At 50.1% G+C, this 21,313-nt stretch overlaps 1 protein-coding gene across 4 annotated transcripts in view; it reads left to right on the top strand.

The window, feature by feature from the left end:
* The window catches only part of PBX3 (PBX homeobox 3), a 102,312-nt gene that overhangs the window by 55,769 nt on the left and 25,230 nt on the right, over positions 1-21,313 (top strand). The gene's annotated exons all lie outside the window — the stretch shown is intronic.

Here is a 21,313-nt window from a genome sequence, read left to right on the forward strand (position 1 = left end):
CACGTGTCCCCAGCAAACAGAAATGCCCGTCACCCCCAGCCTGATGGGCACCTGCAGGGTCGGAGGGCACCCTCCCGCTCCGTGCCCGCAGCGCTGCGCCCTGGCACGCTCCAGGGTCCTGGCAGCCATGCCAACACCCCGTGCGTGCCCTCCTGTCAGAGCCACAGCATGGAGAGCAGCCCAGGGTTTCTAGGGCAGCTGGAGCGGTGACAGTGCCCAGGAGCCGTGCTGGGCGAGAGGGCAGCCCCGGGCAGCTCTGCCAGCGCGGGCGGGCACCGGGCACCGGGCACCGGGCACCGGGCACCGGGCACAGCCCCGCCATCCAGCTCAGCGCTGGGCGCCCCGTGGGCTGTGGGATGGGTGCTGGCTGCGTGCTGGCTGGGGAGCACAGTGTGCTGATGCAGGGCGTTATGATCGCAGCATATGCTGGCTATTAGTGTGCCTTTTATTTAATTTTTTTTTAATACAATCCTACATCGCTGTTGGCGGTGCAGGCATAATTGCTACCTTGCCTGAATGCAGCTGAGTTTGTAGTTACTCAAGCAGGAGGTTTTTAAAACTGTGAAATAGTTTCTCTTCCTGCATGCCCCCAGATCAGGTAGAAAATGGGGAAAGAACTGCTAAATGATGTATTTAGAAAAAGCTGTTCTACAAGAGTATTTGAAACATTACAGATCTGCCAGAAGGTCCATTAACATAAATGTTTAACTCAGACACACAAACTTATGTACCGAAATGAAAATGTTTCATGCATTAATTTGCTGCAGAAGGTACTAACATAACAATTAGAGCAACATTCTGCCTGCGTACACTTAAATTTCCTGGGGCAGTGTTTCAGTGGCAACGCAAGCGTTGATGTAGGATCTCCTTGACTCCTGGCACAACACATCCCAGCACTGCAGTTTGTTCTGTTAAATCAAATTCGTACAGTTTCAAACCTGGCAGTGAAGGAACTGGGAGGCTGACAGTCATGCACTGTTTTGGGGAAGGGGGCCTGGCTTTGGAGCCCCTCTGGTTGCCATGTGTGGTCAGCCAGCACCACATGCCCACACTGCTGACATCCCGTGTTATCTTGGTGCACTCCCAAAGAAACCTGCTTCACCCTTCAGGCTGCTTTGGGTGTGGATGGCAGACAGTCACAGCACAGCAGAGGAACACCCAGGGCAGCAGGTGACGCTGGGCTCAGCCCATGGCTGCTCCCAGTTTGATTCTGTCAGGCCCAGCATCTTTGCTGGGCTTTGGGCTTTTCCCGGCCCTGCCTGGCAGGGCGTTTGCTCTCGCCGTGTGCGAGCACTCAGCGTGCAAAGGCTGGCAGGGGTGGCTGGGGCAGTCTGTGGGAGCAGGGGGGCTCCCCTGGCACACGGCTCTGTCACACTGCAGAGCCCTGCACGGCCAGCGCTCCTCCTCCAGCAAACGCTTGTCCTAAACTGAGCACCGTAGAATAAAAATGGAAACATAAAAATAGCAGTTGGAAAGATAAAACAGCATTTATAGTACTAATAAAACCGTTGTGGCTTCCACAGGAAAACATGCTCTGTAACCTAATGCTTACCTGGGAAGACTGTCGAGTTTTGGAGAGTTATAGCTGTTTTTGTAAGAGAAGCACAGAGATTTGCTTCAGGGCTGAGTGATAGATTCTCCTGCCTGGAGCATCCCAGTGTGTTTATACATGGCTTGTATGGCAGCTTTCATAAGACATTTACCCCATGATTTGCGATGAGCTTATGTGTGAATAATTAATGGCAATTAATCCTTAATTACAGTAATTAGGCAAGTCACAGGAAATTAAGCTGCAGCTGGAGAAGACCATGCCTGGGAAGAGAGGATTGGGGGCTGTGTGAATGTGCCATTCACTGACAACATTACGAGGATGAGCAGCATTCAGCAGCTTTGGCATTTCTATTGGCAGCCTTGGGTAGGACAAGAACGCTCAACATTAGCAGCAATCTATAGTTGTCTACAAGAGTTTTTAGTTCAAGTGCCAAAATGTTATGTTGCATATGGTGATTATCTAAGTTTATTGGTTGCCATAATTCAAATGGGTGTAATTGTTTTTGGCTTGATGGTGACATTAGAAACTGAAGCTTTTATGTGTTCGTAGGTTCTGCTGGCATCAGCCATGGTTCAACTTCTAGAAACAATCCATCCAGGTTTGCAATTATGGAAACGGATTCTACAAATGGCTGGAAATTAACAGAGAAATTTTCAATTATTAAAAAAAAGACAACAGCAAAACTGGCAGTTTCTTATTTGAGCAGCTAATTGCTTTATTATTAGCTGCCTTTTCCATTAAAATGAGGTTTGCACGAGGTGCAGTGTGTGCAGAGGCTGCTGTCTGGTTTGGGGAGTGGGACCAAGCAGGACAAAAATGGAAATGCTGGTGGGTAAGGGCTCACAGGGGAAAAGCCCATCTGAGGGATCTCCTGTGCTAATCCCAGCCACGCCATTGTACTGGAAAGAGAATCTGTGCTGGAAGCCTTTTGCCCTGGGCAACCCACAGCGAGGCTGTTTGCAGCTCAAGAACTGCAGCCTTCCCCATCATTAATGTGCAAAGTTTTTAAACCTCATGATTAAACATGTTTCCGTAATTTACTGGGTTTCCAAGTGGCAATGTTTGTGCCAGCAACAATCTAGGGCAGAGCCGTGGAGGGAAGCACACATTAGTATCAATGGAACCTACAAAAAGCAATCAGTAATTTATGAGCTTGTGGAAAAATGCCCACATGTTCTCATCAAATTATAGGAATCCTATAATTTACTCAGTGACTACAAGGTGCACGCTCCCAAACCTGCTGTGGGGTGTTAACTGAACCTCTGATTAGATTTAATCCAAACAACTAATCTGTTAAAGGGTCCTGAATAAATAGGCTATATGGCCAGAGCAGGGTGTTATTCTGGAGTGAGATCACAGCTCCTGAGGAGGTCAGTGAGTTCCCCCCTAGAAATCAGTGACCTGCTGCAGGGTCGGGTGTGGCTGCAGCACCCAGCCAAAGCCCTGCGTGTTCACCTCTGGCACTGCCAGTGCTGAGCGGGGGGGCAGGAGGGAGATCCCTCCCGTTTCAGAAATAAAAGCCCGGAGCCAGATGTTTGCAAGCTCTGTACTTGTTTGTAATATGGAAACATGTAAAAACTTCAGCTCCTTGCATGTGGAATCTAGATCAATTTTTAATTTACTTGTACGCATGGATGACTCATTTGAAAAAGAAAATTGTGGCATCAAAAAAAAAGACATTTCAGGCTGCATAGGTTGCTGCATTTATCTGTTTCTCGTGCACTCTGGAGTGGAAATAAGTCACAGTATCTTAATAATGGTCTTGATTTTATAAATGATTTTTCCCCTTGAAATAAGCAATCCATTCATTTTAATATGTAGAATTGGTTTGCTAGCAGGGCGACAGTTTAAAAAGACTTCCAACTGTGACACAAGTGCAACCATATTGCTTCCTATTACTCGCTAAGGTAGTTGTTTAGAAGAGAGAATGTTCTCCCTGGAAATGTTTAAAGTGCTGTAATTTTATTTAGGATAATGAGGATTTATAACAGTTTTGCCATATGAAAACCTGCCTTCAGACAGAGTGAAATAGGCGGTTGTGGTTACGGAGCGCGAGAGCGGCGTGGGGAGGTGGCTGCGTGTGCCCGGGCGGCGAATCCGTCACCGGGCCCAGAACATTCCCCGCAGCCGCGTGCGATAATTCATCACCACCACGTATGGATTTCTCTGCTTTAATCGCTCTAGACGTTAATTAAAATCCTGTTTTATAGAATATTTTAATTTCGAGATTTGCCCAGCTGTACAGCCTCAGCTCTGTTGTCAGGGTTGAGCCGTCGGATAACAAATGGCAGAATTTAAGCCTAGTCAGGAATTTGGGGGGAATTCCTGGCGGAGTTGAGGGGGTTTGGCCGCGGGTGGATCGGGACTCGATGCTGTGCTGACACTCAGCTCTGCTGGAAGGTCCTTCCTCTGTGTTTATTTTTGTTGTTAGGCCTTTAAATATATTTTTCCCTCATTAAAAACGCTTCCCGTTTATTACCAGTCTCGCTTCCTGGGCAGGATCGGCGCGGGGTGGGCACGGGTGCTGAGCAGAACAGCTAATGCCCTGCTCATAAATAGAAAGGAGAAGGAATTGAACTGTTACAGATTTTATCAGATTTTATCTCCTCACTGAAAATCTTAGCTCTCAAAACATTTCTAATTTCCCTTATTTGAAGGCTCAAACAGTTTCAAATTACTGCTCGTGGATTGTTCTTGACACCGAGAATGGTAAATTTGAGCTGTGGAAACACTGGAATGTGTGGTGTGTGCTTTTCCTGAACAAGGGAATTCAACGGGTAAATTACAGTCATTTACTTGGAGTGTAATTTACTGAGAGCCTTTAGGCAAATGCAGGAGAAAGGACAGCAGGACAGGAAAAATAGCTAAAACAGGAGCTCTCCCCCCATCTTTGCATGAAATCCACTCTGCATCCATGTGATGGGGATAATAAAAACTTTCTTATTTAAAAAATGTATAATTATTATTTTTTCAATTCATAAGGCAGGTATTTGTAAGTGCGACAAATTGTGTGATTTTAAATCTTGCTAAATTATAGACAATCTTCTTAGGCTTGTGCATTTTGCGCCTCAGTATCTGCATGCAGTCATCCCATATCTGAGATTGATAAAACTGTTAATTTTATGCCTAATAACAGGTCAAGCATCTGAAACTGTCATCGTGCTAAGTGGAAATTGCAGTTTTCATCCTATGGAAATATTCAATATTTAATCAATTTCTTAAAACAAAAATATTTATCTAATGGAATCTACAACAAAGAGATGCACTTGAGGTTTTATTTGAAATGAGAGCATAGGCATAAATACCAGTGTGTGTTTTTTCTTGCTTAAATGGTAGAAGTATGGCAGAGAAGCAGCCAAGGACTTGTAATCTGCAGGTCCATGGAGGTTCAGGATGATGCTGGGGAAGTGTTGTGGCCTGGCTCCTGCGAGGTGGGAATTGCAGAGCAAAGAGCCGTGAGTGGGTTTGTGCAGCACGTTGTAATCTGACACTGAAGTTGTGCCCTGCATTCCCCATGTCATAATTGATGGCTAAGAAAAAGCACATGCTATGCTAATCCTTTGTTGGAATAGCTTGTTAAATTGCGGATGCCAATTTAAAATAAACTATGGAATGCCTGTCTGTATTTGAAGGTTTGCAGTCTGCAGTTTTAAACAGTCATTTTAAAGCTGTTTTTCAACTTTATGTTGCATGCACACTGTCTGCCTGTGCACACAAGGTCAGCGTGTTCGCCGCTTTAATAGCCGACCATCAAGAACAAAATCAATGAGCTGCGTGTTTCACACCAGTATCACAAGGGATTTTCCCATTTATAGCACATTTGTGTACTGATCCCAAGTTTAAATGACAATATTGATGCCCTATTAGAGCCGTGCCGAACGGACGTGGTGCGGTTCCTCTCGAAGTTGTCTGAACTCGCTCCCCTGCCAGCCTCCTGTTCCACCTTGTGTCCAGCTGCCGGGCATGAACGGGCCCAGTGCCCGTCCCGAGCTGCGGAAGGGGCTCTGCTCCCGTCCCTGTCTGCAGGAGGGGAATTCCTCGGCTGCAGATTTCAGATCCAGATCTTCCGTAGCTGCTGCGCGGAGGATTATGAGGCTGCGTCTAAATAATCATCTGCGTGCTGATTACCGAGAATAAAGTGGCATTATTGCTTATGGATGAGAGAAGGCAGCGCTGCCCTGGGAAGACACCAGTGCCAGTTCTGTGGGAATTTTATGAGTCCTGGTGCGGTGTAATCAGCCGCCGCCGGCTCTGACGGAAGGATAGCTCCTGGTCTGCAGGGGAATGGATCCTGTGCTGCCGAAAGGAAATGTTACTTGTGCAGAAGAAAATGATTTAATGTTGGTAGAAGGGTTATTCATTTATAAGGGATTAAAAATGACTTCAATATAATACCTTTAATTTGTAATAATGGTCTGCGGGGCTGTTTCCTGTCTAAAATAAACCGTTTGACTGGCATGTTGGTTTGATCCATTCAGTACTATGGGATATTAGAGGGATAAAGGTATTCTTTTCAGTTATTGTATATTCAGTTAAAGTGGTGAGGGCCTCGGCTGGCAGGGAGGTGTCAGGCTGTCCGTGGCCCACACCTGACCCTGGGGCAGGGGCACAGCTGCTGGAACTGCCCTCATGGCAGCAAAGCAAGGAGGAGTCGAAGGCCTGGCCGTGCAGAAGGCCTTAGGCTTGGAGGGGCTGCAGGCAGGAAAAGCAGCACCAAGGGGACTTTGTGCTGGTGACCAGCCGTGTCCTGCTGCACAGCCCGCACCCAGGGGCTCGCCTTGTGCTGCGGAGCCTCCTCTCACAGAGCTCCTTCACAGGGTCCCTTTGGGGTGGCTGCCCTCATTTTGGGCACAAATGCCAGACAAAGGCACGGTGGCTGTGCTGCACTCAGTCCAAAGGCACGTGGGACACAGGACGGGGGCACTGGGCTGGAGCTGACCCAGAGCAGTTGCGTGTCTGTCTCCTGGCAGGGCTTGGTTTGTCTGCTCACCGGGAAGTAAACACGTGGAGAACCAGCTTGCTCACATTCAGCAGAGGGGTGTCATCAGTTTTTAACACTAAATAACAGATTTCACTATTTTGATTCTTGTGCTGTGAAAGTTACAGGTTTTGGGGATGACCCGGAAATCCCCACTTTCTAGACAAAAAAGACTTCAAGGTTCTGGCCTTTACAGACACATCAAAAAGGTGACCCAGAGTCTCCAAAATGGGAGAGCAGATAACCAGGATCCATATTTACTGCTGCTGAAATCCTTGTGCTTTTTGAATTAGCATGATGTGGGGAGAAGGAAGCAAGAGTCTGGCGGGTATTTTAGTGAACTGTGGTATTAGCAGCTGGGTAAAGGGCAGCAGCATTCTCAGAAGGTCTGAATAGTGCTGGTGTGCCTGGGAGCAGAAGGCAATAATGAAAGACAATGCAGAAATCCCCGAATTCCAGAAAGAAACATACCAAGAGGCGCGTTTTTCAGTGTAACTACAGACTTTCAGTGTAGCAGCAAAGCAAATAAACATATAATGCTTGTGAATTTCCTTTTGTTCCAGATCAAAAATACAAGGCAGAGCTCTGTCTGGTAGTGAAATACAGGCAGGATTAATCTGAATAAACATTTCTAGCGTGGCTGTTGTGGAAAAAGGCATGTGCTGCTTGCAAGGCTGGGTACAAAGTGCTGAGAATAGGGCAGGATCTTGCCCTCCTGCTTTAAATTCGCGTGTATTTAGTGCAGAACGCTGTCTGGTTTACTGGGGAAGAAAAAAACCAACAGAGCCAATTTTGATTGGAACAGGCAGGATTAAAATGCAGGATTATCCCTGCAAAGGCTATATCGGGTACGCAGCTCAGTGACCTTTTTGAGGAGCGAGCATGTGTGGAGCTGTGCGGGGATAAATCCTTGGCTGCGGCCCTGGAGCGGGGACACGCACTCGGAGCTGCCCGGGCGTGCTGGCCCTCACCTGGCCCCGCACAGCCTGCGTGTGCACATGTAATTCCCGTGTCTTTGTATGAATATGTGCTTGGGAATAACGTTCCTATAGGTTCAGGTGATATAAATAATGTATGTGCAGAAGCTCATAAATGTAAGCTCGAATTTTCCTCAGTAGTTTTTGTTCTCAATCACCTTGATGAAACAATCTTGAAGGCGCTCTCCTTTCCGTGGCATTTGGAATGAGTCCCTGACAGGCTGATTTTCCACCCCTGTTGTGATGCTGCTTTCTCTAGTTAATATTCCTCTGTAAGTGTCGTACCAAAGTAAACCAAAGGAGCCCGGCTCATGACACTAAGGCTGCATTTGCATTAATTATGCAGTCAGGGCTGGTGAGAAAATGCTGTCACAGAGAGAGAGGCAGTAAATGAGAACCCTCCGAGTGCGCCTGAATGAAGAGCATTAAGTTCATTTACATGGGCGCAGGCCGCGAGGCTGGCAGGGAACAATGGCTTTGCTCTTGTCGCTCGCCGCCGTATTGTTCTGCGGCTTAATGACTCCCCGGCAGAGTGGGTGCGCTCACAAAGACACAGCCGCGATCCCTCCGGTATTAATAACGGCACTAATAATTAATAATATCCCTCTAATGGGGACCGCGGAGGCCCTGCCCGGCGGGGAGGCTGCGGCCAGGCCCGGCCGGGAGCCCCGGCTGCCCTCCGGTGCCCCTCACGGGGCGGTGGGCGCTGCCCCGAGCCCCCGGGCCGTGCCCAGGGCGGGGACAGGCCGGGCCTCTGCCCTGGGCCAGCACCGAGCCGTGCCCGAGCCAGCACCGAGCCGTGCCCGGGGCCAGCACCGAGCCGTGCCCGGGCCAGCACCGAGCCGTGCCCGGCCCCAGACCGAGCCGTGCCCAGGGCCCGCACCGAGCCGTGCCCGGGCCACCACCGAGCCGTGCCCGGGCCAGCACCGAGCCGTGCACAGAGCCCGCACCGAGCCGTGCACAGGGCCCGCACCGAGCCGTGCCCGGCCCCAGACCGAGCCGTGCCCGGGGCCAGCACCGAGCCGTGCCCGGGGCCAGCACCGAGCCGTGCCCGGGGCCCCGCAGCGGCACGGCAGGGCGGGTGCCAGGGCCTACCTGCCGGGGTCCGGCTGAGGGGGCTCCGTGGCACTGCAGGGCCAGGCTCTGCCGGAGAACAGCAGGGATCTTTTAATTTGTGATCCACAGGGACATGTTGTCTGTTTGCAGCGTCCCGTGCTTTAGCTGTGCAGCAGGATCGCTCCTCGTGGTGCCCAGATGAGGTGGGTCGCTTTGTTTTGCCCTCTGCCTTGCCCAGAGCAGATGGGTGACACCGGGGGTCTCCCATCGCCTGCCCCTGGCCCACACCCACCCGGACATGCCAGACCCCCTTGGTTATCACACAAATCAGGGATGGGAAACTGCACACATGTGAAAATATTAACTGAACGTGGCACTGAGTAAAGTGGAGCTGAGGGTTTCATGAGAATCCCAGTGCCACTTTGATCTCGCCATGCTCACAGCCATCAAAAACCTCTCCAGATCTTCCTCCTGCCTCTCTGTGCATGTGGACATCATGCTTGTTGTAGAGTGAATGCAAAATGTGTGACCCATACGGAGACAACCATCTATTAAGATGAGGAGAAATATTAATACATATGTAAAAAATTAAAGGTGAGCACCTTGATCCTTTTATACAAAAGATTAATCTCCCAATATTATATTGTGATGCAATAGTTTGGGGCAATTTTCATCAAAATGTGGAGGTTTCTTTTAAAGTTCAAAACTTGTTGTCATCTCTGTTTATCTTCAAGACTTCCAGACACTTTAAACTATGCTTTAAATAAGTGACTATTTTTATTCATATGCTGACAAAATTTTCCTCGGAATGATTTATATTTCAATAATAGTTTAAATTATGTTTTGCATTCCGTGCTTTGATGTCATGCAGGAAGTGTCATCACAAGATAAACTTTCACATCTGAGAGTCAATAAATTGTGCTTAGGTAGTCTAATGAAAATATTGTGAATGGCTATATGGAGTTATATCCAGTACAGCCGAGCAGCACAGATACATGTAGATATTTAACAAAGGGCTGTGTTTGATCTCGCGGTGTCATTGGCTTTGACACCATGGCACGGTACCAGTTTACAGTGATACGAATCCTATAATACTATATCATGCTTTTATCCACTAAATAAAAACCTGCCCTATGTTTTATTACAAAGTAGGTGGCCTGGAGGAAAAATATATGTATTCTTTCCTTTTGGAATAAAATATGCATTTGGGCTTCTCATTTCATCTCCAATCTGTGTTATTCCTTAAAAATGCAGAACTGCCTGAAGTCCTCTTTAATATTTAATTCAACAACTTTTTAATCTGTCATTATGCTGTGATGAAGTAAGCATCAAGTGTCGCTGAAAAAGATTAAATTATACTTGGAAATAGGAATTGAAATGATTTAGGGTTGGAGGCTGAATATTTGCTTTGCACAAGTAATAATAGTGGGAGCTTGGGTGAGGCACGGGTTTGGATGTGGCTGTAATGCCTCTGCCAATCCCCTCTCCCTGGTGGCTGCCCCTTGATTTACTCTGGCACTGCCAAACTTGATTTGATTTAAATGGAGGTAGGAAGTGGAAATTACACACTACAATACATTAATTACTCTTTTCTACTCCTTACACGGATTTTCTTTTTCTCTGTAAACATCATAAACACTGATGCAGCAACCCAATGGACAGCTGCTCTGAGCTGCCTGATGATTTCGTGTTATCAAGCTTATCTTCAAAGGGAAAAGCAGCAATATTTGATATCTACCTCTGGAAGAATGGATGATGTGAAACAGAGGAACACCTATTTCTGTCCGTTCATGAGGGGATGTGCCAGCTTCATCCAATTGCTTAACTTGGGCTTTCACTCTACCTGTTTTGATGTCACCTTTGGGTTTCTCTGCCTTGTTGTGCAGAGAAAGGGAAGAGCAATATCACATTGAAGGGCAATGTCACATGAAAGAGCGGTATCACATCACAGCTGTGAGCCTTAGAGACCCAGGTTCCAGATGTGCCTTACGTGGAGCCAGACCAGCAGTGCGAGTGGTCCTGCTCTGTGCCAGAAGCCTCACGGGGCTTTGGCTGTGCTGGGCACCGCTCCCACCTCTGGGAGGGCTCAGCACCCAGCAGCGTGGCAGGGCAAGGAAGCTCCTGCTGCTTGGGCAGGGCACCTGGTGGTGCTGGGCATCTCAGCACCCTCCCACATGGCAGCTAGTTCCAGTTGCAAAGAATAAAGATAGTTCTGGAGTTGTGGTGGGTTTTCCAAGGAAGATTATCTTTGCAGCTCTAACTGCTCCACCTGACAGAGGAGAAGCTGTCTCCAAGCACAGCTTTTTCTTGGGTCTGAGGGAGAGGTGTCAGATTGCAGGAACACTGTGGGAATTCCTTTAATGACATGGAGGTGATGTCTGCACTAGTGCGAGGTCTAGTCAGAGACCTCTTTGCAGTCCCACTCCAGAAACGGCCCCACAGTGTTTGTTTGCAGTTCTGGCAAAACCTCCTTCTTCTACAGCAAGTAGTAAAAAAGCCTCCGCTCCCTCCTAGCCAATGCATTATTTATAATTATTCTCCCTTCCTTGTAGAAATGTATCCATGTAAATAATTGATTGCAATTATTAATTGGGGAACACGCGGTATTTTTACAGCCCTCGTGTTCCCTGGCGCAGTTCCGAGCGCACCGGCGGCTCTGCGGGTGCCGGTCCCGCTGTCCCACGGCAGGTGCCCCAAACCGGGAGGGTGTCCCCGGGGTGGAGGGGCTGGAGGCAGGAGTGTGCCCACTGGGGACATGCCTGGTGTCCCCCTGTGCTGGCCCGGGGGCTGTCAGTGCCCGCTCTGGGCTTGGGCAAAGGTGAATTTGGTCTGACAGGGACAGAAGTTTTTTCTAGTCTAGAGAGATGTATAACCTCTGTCAGAGGAGCAGCCTGCTCTCTGCTGCTGTAGAGCCAAGCACCTTTTAACCTCTTCAGACTGTAAATTCTGAGCAGTTGATATTTGAGTGTAATTCCTCTCCAACTGGCATTATTATTTGATTGCAATGAATTACCTTTTTAAAAAAAATCATAAGTATAAATTCACTTGACTGATCCTGCAAATTATTTATGATGTAGTGTTTTGGTCTAGGATAACCTTTTAAAATAAATCAGTTTTTCAATAATAGTTCAATGTTTGCCCACCTAATGGTGTTCCCATTAAGATCTGCATTTGTCACCAACCTGCCTTTTCTGCCTGTGCAGGAGACAAGTCACCGCCCCTAAACCCACTCTGCTTGTAGGGTAAAGTAAATGCATGTCTTTGTAGGAGAATAAATAAAAAGAGCAAGCTGAGTCAATAAGCGGGTTCAATTCCTGCCTGCAGCCATGGCGGACAGCTCATTTGGTAGATGTGGGTGTTTTGTTTACATTTATAATGCAGCTTTATTTAATGCTGACAGATATAGCTTGTGGCAAATGATAGTCAGAATGTATGAGCAGTCATAATGCTTCTGTCTTCTTATAGTGTGCTGCTGAAAATAAGCAGTTCACCTCTGTTTTTATTGAGGAAAGGATATGAGACAGCTATAGCTTCGCGAGGCTATTTATTGAGTTGTTTTACTAGCTGTGAACATGCCGCTTTATAGCAGTTGTGAAAATGGACTTTGCTAGTGTGTGGGAAAGGAAATAACATTGCAGTATACAAGGGTAGTAAAAAAACCCTCTATAAATAATTTTTCAGACTGAAGAATATTCTCATTTAAACAGCTAGAGAGCCTGGTGATTTTTGCCAGCTGCCAGCTCTTCCCAGGATGGCATTGGGTTAAAATTGCTCCATCAAATGCTATTAATATTTTAATGTCAAAAAATAAAATTTGGATGAGCCGTTTCGAGCTGAGGTGTTCAAGAGCTTTGTAGGGAAGTTTGGTGTTGCTGCTGAGTTCTGTATATTCACACACCCATCGTGTTTTGTAGCGCAGTGTGATCCTTTGCCCTGCAGGGCTGGGAGGAAGGAGCCTGTTTGGCACAGCCTGGGGATGCAGGTTCGGTCTGGAACTGGCCTGACTTTACACTCCTGGGGCTCAGCGTGCTGCAGCTGGCCCGCAGGTGAGCTCCCATGGGTGCTGGTGGTGCTGGGGCACTGGGATGTGGCTCAGAGCCCAGGGAATCCCCAGGGATGGGATTTATCCCTGGGAACGTGAGTGGGGCTCACTGTGCTGCTGGTGCTGTGGCACTGGGAGTGCCCCGGAGCCTCAGGGTGTCTGCCTTTACCTGTGCAGGTGATCACTGGCCACGCACTGAGCCCGCGGTGCTTTGAGTCTTAAACATGTAACCCATGGTCTAATGGATGAGGCAGGATTGCAGATCAATGCCTTTTCTGGTTTTATTCCCATGTTCAGCAGCAGCACTGAGGGGCACAAATCATTTTCATGTATGCAAAAATAATTTCGAAAATGGTATTAGTCTCAGCAGGTGAGGCCTTTTGTTTCTTCCATGTTTATGTACAAATTCCTAGGGAACAGTAAATATTAAATTGAAATAACCCTCCCTTATTATTACACAGCCAAAGATTCAATTTAATTCTCTTCAGATAAGGTTTTTCTGGACACGTATTTGCAATTGCCTGTCCTGTAAATACAGTTCAGACTGTAGCCAGGGGCTCCTCTCCACCTGCCTTTTCTGCAGGAAAGGCAGTGTATTTCTGTGCTTTTGGATTTTTTTGGATGCAGACACCTTCCTTCTCACTCTCGTTATGTTTATGGATGACAGGAGTGCAGTAAAATGTCCCCTTTCCCCCTTAACTGGACGGAGAAATGGGTTAATCTCTCCACAGAGCCATTCCTCTACTTCACCACCTGTTTCCAAATCCCAGTTGTCAAAGGAAGAAAAATTCAGAGCCTGGTGTGGGCTTGGGGACTGGGGGGTTGGCAAAGGCTGGCACGCCCCTCACCCAGGGGTGACTGAGGAGGGATGTGCTCGGTGTGTTTGGTCGGGGCTGGCAGTGTGACAGCTCTGGGAATGGCTCACAGGCCATTGCCACCCCAGCTCCCACCCCGTGGAGCTGGCACAGGATGCCTTCTCCTGGGGAGCACATTCACAATGAAGGGCATTCAACCCTGCTCTCTCCTCCTCTGATAAGATACCCTGGAGGTTATTCAGAGGTGAGATATAATCAGCCAAAATTTTACATTTTATTCTTTACGCTACAGAATTAATTTCATTTTTATGAAAATAAATACATGGTCTAGCTCTCCTAATAAGACTATCTCTGTGGTGTTTAAGTAATAATCATTTATTGTTTAAATACAGTAGAGGCTGTAACAAAATGCTGTCAAGAGCCATCACACTCATTAACCTGCCAGCTAATTAGCCTCCTCCTGCCTGATTGCTGACAAGTTCTTCAATCTGAACCTATCACTGTTGTGTCAGCGCTGAAGCACCAAGCGAAGTGGAGGAGGGCTCCATTAGATGTTTGCGAACAAAGTCTGTGCATTAAAGGTTTGTTTTCTGCACTCCAACAAATGTTACAGCATTAATATTCTCAGCTATAATTAAATTGGCAACTCTTAATTATGGTAATTAGTGCATTAACCATGTCTTGCCTGGCGTCGCTCGCAGGCGAAGCTCAGGGATGGGAGAGGAGAGCCAAGACACTGCCCATTCCCAGCAGGGCTGTCGTGCCAGGGGCACAGCCTCTGCCCCAGGCTCCAGCTGTCCGTAGGGCAGAGCCAGGGAGGGCAGGAAAAGCTGGCATGTGTTGGCACCGAACACTTGCACTGTGTTAAGGAAACACCTATGGAAACAGAATGGATGTGGATATCCCTGCTGGTGACCGGGTTGTCAGTGCTTGGCTGGGTGGAAGTGCTTTGGAAGGGCAGAGCACCATGCCCTTCCTGCATCTCCCAGACTCTGTAATCACTTGCCCAAATTTTCACTCCTGGAGAACTCAGGAAATGAGCTTTTTCGGTCCCAGTTGGCTGCCTTTGAACTGATGTTCACGTGACAAAACCAATCTGTGATTCACCGTAATTTGCATCAGTGCCCTGGAGTTTGGAGAGCTCCAGCAGCAGCTGGCAAAGGCTGCACGTCCCTGGTGCCATGCAGGGTCACCAAGGGACCTGCAGATGAAGCTGCTCATTCAGAAGATCCCCAGTTTGTATCCATTGCCTGGTTTTGGGATGAGGTGTGAGGACTGACTGCACTGGTGCCTGGGGTTGGTGGCAAATGGCTGCCAGTATGTTTTTGGGGTCTTCAGTTCTAGTGCTCTTTAGTCAAGACTCCTCAGAACTTTGTGCTGTGACCTGAGTACCACAGTCTTACCTTCTGAAGAAACTGGGGCACAGGGAGAGCAAGTGGTTTGTCTGAAATCCCACAGCAGTTTTGGGACAGAGCTGGGGCAGAGACCTCAGTGCACAGTGCAGCTCACTGCCCAGCTCCTGCTTAGCTCTCCCCTCCTTTGTCAGGGATCCCAATATGTTTTGGAGTTCACCAGCCATGAGTCTGGATTATTCCTGTTCTGCTATTCTGGTCGCGCTGGGAATGTTTGGAAATCACAGCAAGGTCAGTGCTAAATGCTAAACCAGTGAGTAAAGGTCTGGTGCTCATGTGAGCTAAACTGGAGACATAAAGAGAGATAAATGTGAGTGTAGCTCCCAGCACTGAGGGTAAATGGCCCCAGTGAGGCTGGCAGGAGGGTCTGGGGGCCCTTGGTGCACCTGCACGTGGTGCTGCAGGTTCCTGTGCATGCAGCCACGCTGGGGCAGAGCCAGCAGCTCTGCTGGAGTTGTGCCAAAGGACCCTTCCAGTCAGCCCTGAACATCTCCCAGCTTCTCCCCTGATTCCAGGGGGAAGGGAAATGCTGCCTGGTGTCTCTGTGCAAGGCAGCAGCTATTTAGGGGCGGTGATTCTTGCTACTTTCAAAGGGGGAAAAAGTGTTACCTTGATATGTGCTCTTTTTTTTCCCCTAGTGCATAATAATGCCATATGTATATAGGAAAAAGGAAGATAACCCAAGGCGAATTTAATTTCAGATTGGGTTTTTCGCTTAATGTATTATTCATAGTATTATTTATATCATCACTTAGACATATCCCTGGCAATAAACTGAAAACTTAACTTTAACAATATCGGGCACCTCTGTTTTGGGGGCGATGGTGGGCTGGGAGCCTTTGGCTCCTCTTCATCACATGCGAGGGTTTAATGAAGGCTGCGGGGTGGGGGAGGGCGTTTAATGAGGGGCTTGGAGGGGGGTTGTTTGGCAGCTTTTTTATTCCCCCCAACATTTTTGCTGCATGACCTGGTTTTGCATTTTTCTGCATCTATGTTCATCTAATTAGGATGTTCTAAAAAGACCTGGACCACTTATTGTACAGAACTGTAGCCTGTGGGTATTTAATAAGGAGCTTTCAGTGGTACATTTGCATCTTTTGCTCCGGGTCTGAATAGCGAATTACCTTAAAGATCATTAGAAGCGCAGTTGCATTGTTAAAACCAGGCCACGGTATTCTAATGACAGTTTAAAACTTGAGGCGTTCCCTCTGCCACGGCTCACCCCGGCATAATTGCGCGCGGCGCGGGTGACCCTGCTGGAGCGGCGGCTGTGGGCAGCGTGTCCGCGGGCACTGCGCTGTGCGGGCAGGTGCGCTGGCACCCCGACACCGCGCACCTCCGCGGGGCACGGCCGTGACAACGGGCCCGGCTTGGGCTGTGCGGCTGGGACACCGCTCTGCGCCTGCCGGGGCGGCCAGGGGCCGTGCGGGGCCGTGCGGGGCCGTGCGGGGCCGGGATGTGCCCCAGGAGTGGCCCTGCGCTCTGGGGGTGCTCCCAAAGCCCTGCCACTGGCACTGCCATGTGAGGGTGCTCCCAAAGCCCTGCCATTGGCACTGCCATGTGAGGGTGCTCCCAAAGCCCCGTCATTGGCACTGCGCTCTGGGGGTGCTCCCAAAGCCCTGCCCTTGGCACTGCCCTGTGAGGGTGCTCCCAAAGCCCTGCCATTGGCACCGCGCTCTGGGGGTGCTCCCAAAGCCCTGCCCTTGGCACTGCCCTGTGAGGGTGCCCCCAAAGCCCTGCCCTTGGCACTGCCATGTGAGGGTGCTCCCAAAGCCCCGCCCTTGGCACTGCCATGTGAGGGTGCTCCCAAAGCCCCGCCACCGAGGGCCCGTACAGGTCTGGGGAAGGGACAGTGGAGGCTGAGCCCAGGGACAGCCCTTGGGAAGCTGGGAGCAGCGTGGCCAAGGGCTGAGCCCCTTGTGCAGCCTTGGGCTTGGTCCCTGGGTTGCTTTGCCCAGCTCCTTCTTCCCAAATGTATTCCTCTCTCTGCCTGGCCCTGTGGGTCGTGTTTCCTCTTTCCACAACGCATTTTGTGGAGCTGATGGGCTCTGTGGCTGCCCAGATCTTAGGACAGAACTTGGAGCGGTTTCCCACAGAGGCTTTCACATTCTGTGTGCCAGCTGAGTGACAGTGCTGACCAGGGCTGGGCACTTCTCCTGCTCTGTGTCCCTGCTGGGCAAGTGCCAGTGCTGTGTGCACCAGTGGACAAGCCTGTGCTATGGTTGGCATTTCCCGTCTTTGTGGTTGTTCCTGCCTGGCTGTGGAAGGGATGCCAAGGCGATTGCAGCTGGGTGCTCCAGGAGCCCATGTCCAGGACCTGGGGGTCTGTGCAGAGCAGGGAGCCCCTCGTGTCGTTCCCTTCACCCTCCCTGAGCGCTGCCAGCTCCAATGGTCCAGGAACCCAACTCCTCTTTGTGCCGAGGGTGCTGCTTTCCCTGGGGATGGGAGGGTGTGGGGCCACGCCTGAGCACTTCTTCCCGAGGAAATCAGGGCTGGTGGGGCAGCCAGGCTCTGACTGAATCTCATGCCGAGGAATTACGTGAAGAAATGGGGGACCTTCAGGTGAATGTGCTGCTTGGGCAGTTGAATGGTTTTAGGTCGTTAAAACTGCCAGTAGTATGTTGGTGATTTAGCAGAGAAGCTGTTTGTGCAGGGAAGAATTTCTCTTTAAAAAATTCAGTGTAACCAGCATTATTTTTTTCCTCTGGGATCCCAGACAATGAATGCACAGGCCTGTTCATTAATATCAGTTGTCTTCTGCAGGGAGTATCCAGATTTGTCGTGCCAGGTTTTAAATTTTTAATGTATTACCAGTTCTTACGCGGAGCAGGCCTTTTCTTTGTTCTTTTTTACACTAATACTGTTTTGTATTCAGCCTCGCACTCAACTGATGCATCTCTCGGTGTCCCTTGTAAAAGCTCTCCCCTTATCAGCCCTGTTAGGTCTGACAAAGTCTGTCTTTGTGAGTTCCTGCAAATGTTCGTGTCCAATTTTCTTTTCAGAAGAGCGGGGTGGGTGTTTGAACAGTAATTGCTCTATGCAAATCCGCCGCTGCTTTGGCGACTTTGCGGGTGCAGCGCGGAGTGCGGGACCCGGTGCGGGGCATGGGTCACTGCCCGGGCTGGGCAGCGGTGCCCAGCAGTGCCCAGCAATGCCCAGCGGTGATCAGCGGTGCCAGCGGTGCCTAGTGGTGCCTGTGGTGCCCAGCAGTGCCCAGCAATGCCCAGCGGTGCCAGCAGTGCCCAGCAATGTCCAGCGGTGCCCAGCAGTGCCCAGCGGTGCCTCCAGGCTGCAGGGGCACTGGGACCTCTCTGTCTCTCGCCTGCACTCCTCCATGGGTTTGCCCGCAGGGAATTGCTCCAGGATTCCCCGGCTCTGTGTGATGGGGAGCCCCGGTTGAGCCCGTGCCCGCTCCGGCCGTGCTGGGCCCGGGCTCTGCTGCCCACCGTGCCTGGCAATCACCTCCCGAGTGGGCACAGCCCTCAGGCACGTTCCGGGCTGCGGCTGCAAGTCCAACCAGACCCAGCGATTTGCATGACAGACTGTAACTCTTAAAAATCCTGCTCGTAAACATAAATAATTAATCACATTATAGTTTTTATCATGCTTTTCCTTCCTAGCAGTATTAATAAGTAGCTCATCTTCTAGCAACACCTGTTAAACCCAAAGCTGTCAGTCTTTATTTTCCCTAGAGAGCCAGGGAAAAATTTGTTATGCTATAATTTCTCTTTTACTTTATGCTGTGACTTCAATGTGTTTTGTGTTGATCTGTGTGTACACAAGGTGTGAGAATTGTCTCTGTTATTTGCTTGCTTTGTGCACATCCTGCCCAGCCTGGGACAGCCCTGGGGTCCTGGCTGTTCCCCCCAGGTGCCATCACACTCTGCAGGTGCAGGCCTGGGGCACGGTCACTGGGAGGGAGCCCTGTGAGGGTGATGGTGGCCACTGGTCAGTGGGAGCCCTGTGAGGGCAGTGGTGGCCACTGGTCACTGGGAGCCCTGTGAGGGCAGTGGTGGCCACTGGTCACTGGGAGGGAGCCCTGTGAGGGTGATGGTGGTGGCCACTGGTCACTGGGAGGGAGCCCTGTGAGGGTGATGGTGGTGGCTCAGTGTGGCCACCACGGTGCCCGGCCTCACCCCTGCACCTGCCCCAGTGGCCAGGAGCCGCCAGCATTTGGAGAACCTTTATTTCCACTTGATTTCCTTTGTACAACAGACATGTGCTGCGCAGTGCCTGCTCAGAGACCCCGTGGGGGTCGGTCAGCATCAGCTGCTGCCCGTCCCCTCTGGTCACTGCCCTTTTGCCCTGTGCCCAGGCGCCCTCCCTGGGGCAGCCATGCCCTGTGCCCCCTCCACAGCACGAGGTCCCATTGCCCGTGGTTCTGCTCCTGGCTGAGGTCACGGCGAGTGTCCGGGTGCTTTGCAGTGGCGTGGGCTGTGAGGGCTGGGCTGGGCTCCGTGTGGCAGTGAGGCCTGCAGCGGGGCCTGCAGCGCTGAGTGCCCTGCGAAAGGATGGCCGTGCACAGCTGCACACCCTTGCAGCCCCCTTGCGCCACAGGCACGGGTCACACCTGCCCCCTCCCTGTGCTGCCCGGGCTCCCTTTGCCCGCGTGGGGCCAGGTCAGGCTCGGGCACTGCCGTGTCCCCCTCGCTCCCCTGCCTGGGGCAGTGCCAGCGCTGCCTGGGCCGCGGGCAAGGGACCTGGGGGTGCCCTGCTCCACCTGCACGGGCTGGCCCTCTCCTCTTGCTCAGTCTGCAGCACTGGAATTCCAATCTCACGCTCATGCAAAGAGGACTGCAATAAATCTTGCAGTCAGCATTAGGTATTGTTTGTTTTAGCTGCCTTGCAGTTCATGTTTCCCCTTTTAAGGCAGAGCCATTCTGAAAGGTTAGATTCACAGTTAGTGGCGCTTTAGCTCTCCCTTTTGAATCAGTGAGGTTGCCGTTTTATTGCTCTCTGACTTGCACTTCAGTGATGAGAGTAAACTAGCATCAGATTAAAGGTCAGCAAATCCCATCAAAGAGAGGAATATTAGGGGCACAGATAGTTGGAGAGGCAGCACACCACTGGGTATTGACAGGGTGATTCCAGGGTATCACTCAGCAGAATTATAGCTGCCCAGAGAGTCAGTACTGCTTTAATGAGCCTGTGTGAAGAGGAAGAGGGTGGATTTATGTAGTTCCTCATAATTTTCTGTAGAGACTGTTATTGCAGACATTCTGTGGAGTGTTCTGGTCTTTCATTTAATTCAAAGGTCCTGGAGCTTTTCCATCCAAAGATTCCTTTCTGTTAGCTCAAATCAAAGCTGACATCTCTGCCTCTGCCACCTGAAGGGCTGGCCCAGGGAAGGGCTGTTCCTAGCAGCTTCCAGGTCCTCTGTGCAGGTAATCCAATCTGCAGGGCTGGGCAGGGGCCTTGCTGGAGTGCGTTTCACCATCATACAGGCAGCTAAAATAGTCATTTCTCTGTCACTCTGAAACAAAAAGGTAGGGATTTACAGCGTGGTGTTCTGGGTGTCTGTGCTGGGAATCCCACATAGTTTCTGCCCTTTAAGTAAGTATTGCTTCCAGTGCCTGGTTTGTGTGGTTTACATGTGCTTTCCTTCTTTTGTTGAAATGCAATTAAATGAAGCACAGAGAGCCCAGGAGGCAAACTGTGGGTACGTCAGGTCATGTGAACCCCTGCAAGGAGGAGAGCACCATGGGGAACCAGAAAGCTGCAGCATTTATTCCTGCTCCCTCCTCTCTGGTGCTGGGATATAGAGCAGGAGATAGAATGTTTATGCTGGGCAATAACAAAGGATTCCAGACACTGTCCAAACCCGGTGCCTTCTCCCTGGAGGCAGCAGCTGGAGCATCTCGGTGTGCAGAGTCCCTCCTAAGACTCACTTGCTGCTTATGCAGCTTTTGTTTACAGCTTGCTAAAAACAACGATTTATGAGCAACTTTACCAATCAGTTGTAGAATCCGTTCAGTTTTATTACCTGGTGTAGATATCCATTTGTGTGATTTATTGGTAGGAAATTCTACAAGTATGAAACTTTGATATATTTTTACATAAGGGTGCATTTGTGCAATGCTGAAGGGGAGACCTCGTGTGCCTGAAGTGCTGCTGGGGGCTGGTTGTCCTGCTTGCTGGGCACCCCCCAGCTTCTGGGACACATCAGCTGCAGGCTCTGCAAGGTCTCAGGGCTTTACTCATGGTCTGGAGCAATTGTACTGCTGGAAGGTCTTGTGGAAGGAGGGTTGGAACTGCATGGTCTGCCTCCCAACCCAAACTGTTCAGTGATTCAGTGGGGACTGCGTCCAGCACCCCCAAAGCCACATCTTGGGGAGTGCCTGGAGGCTTCCCTAATCCACCCTGAGCCACACAGCCAGCTCCATAAAGCCAGGCTTATAATAATGCAAATAAAACCTGGTGTCCCACTGCCAGCTGTCGGTGACAGCCATGCTGGGCATGAGGATGGGGATGGAGCTGGAGC

The sequence above is a fragment of the Melospiza georgiana genome, chromosome 20 (assembly GCF_028018845.1).
Source record: "Melospiza georgiana isolate bMelGeo1 chromosome 20, bMelGeo1.pri, whole genome shotgun sequence".
Taxonomy (NCBI): Eukaryota; Metazoa; Chordata; class Aves; order Passeriformes; family Passerellidae; genus Melospiza; species Melospiza georgiana.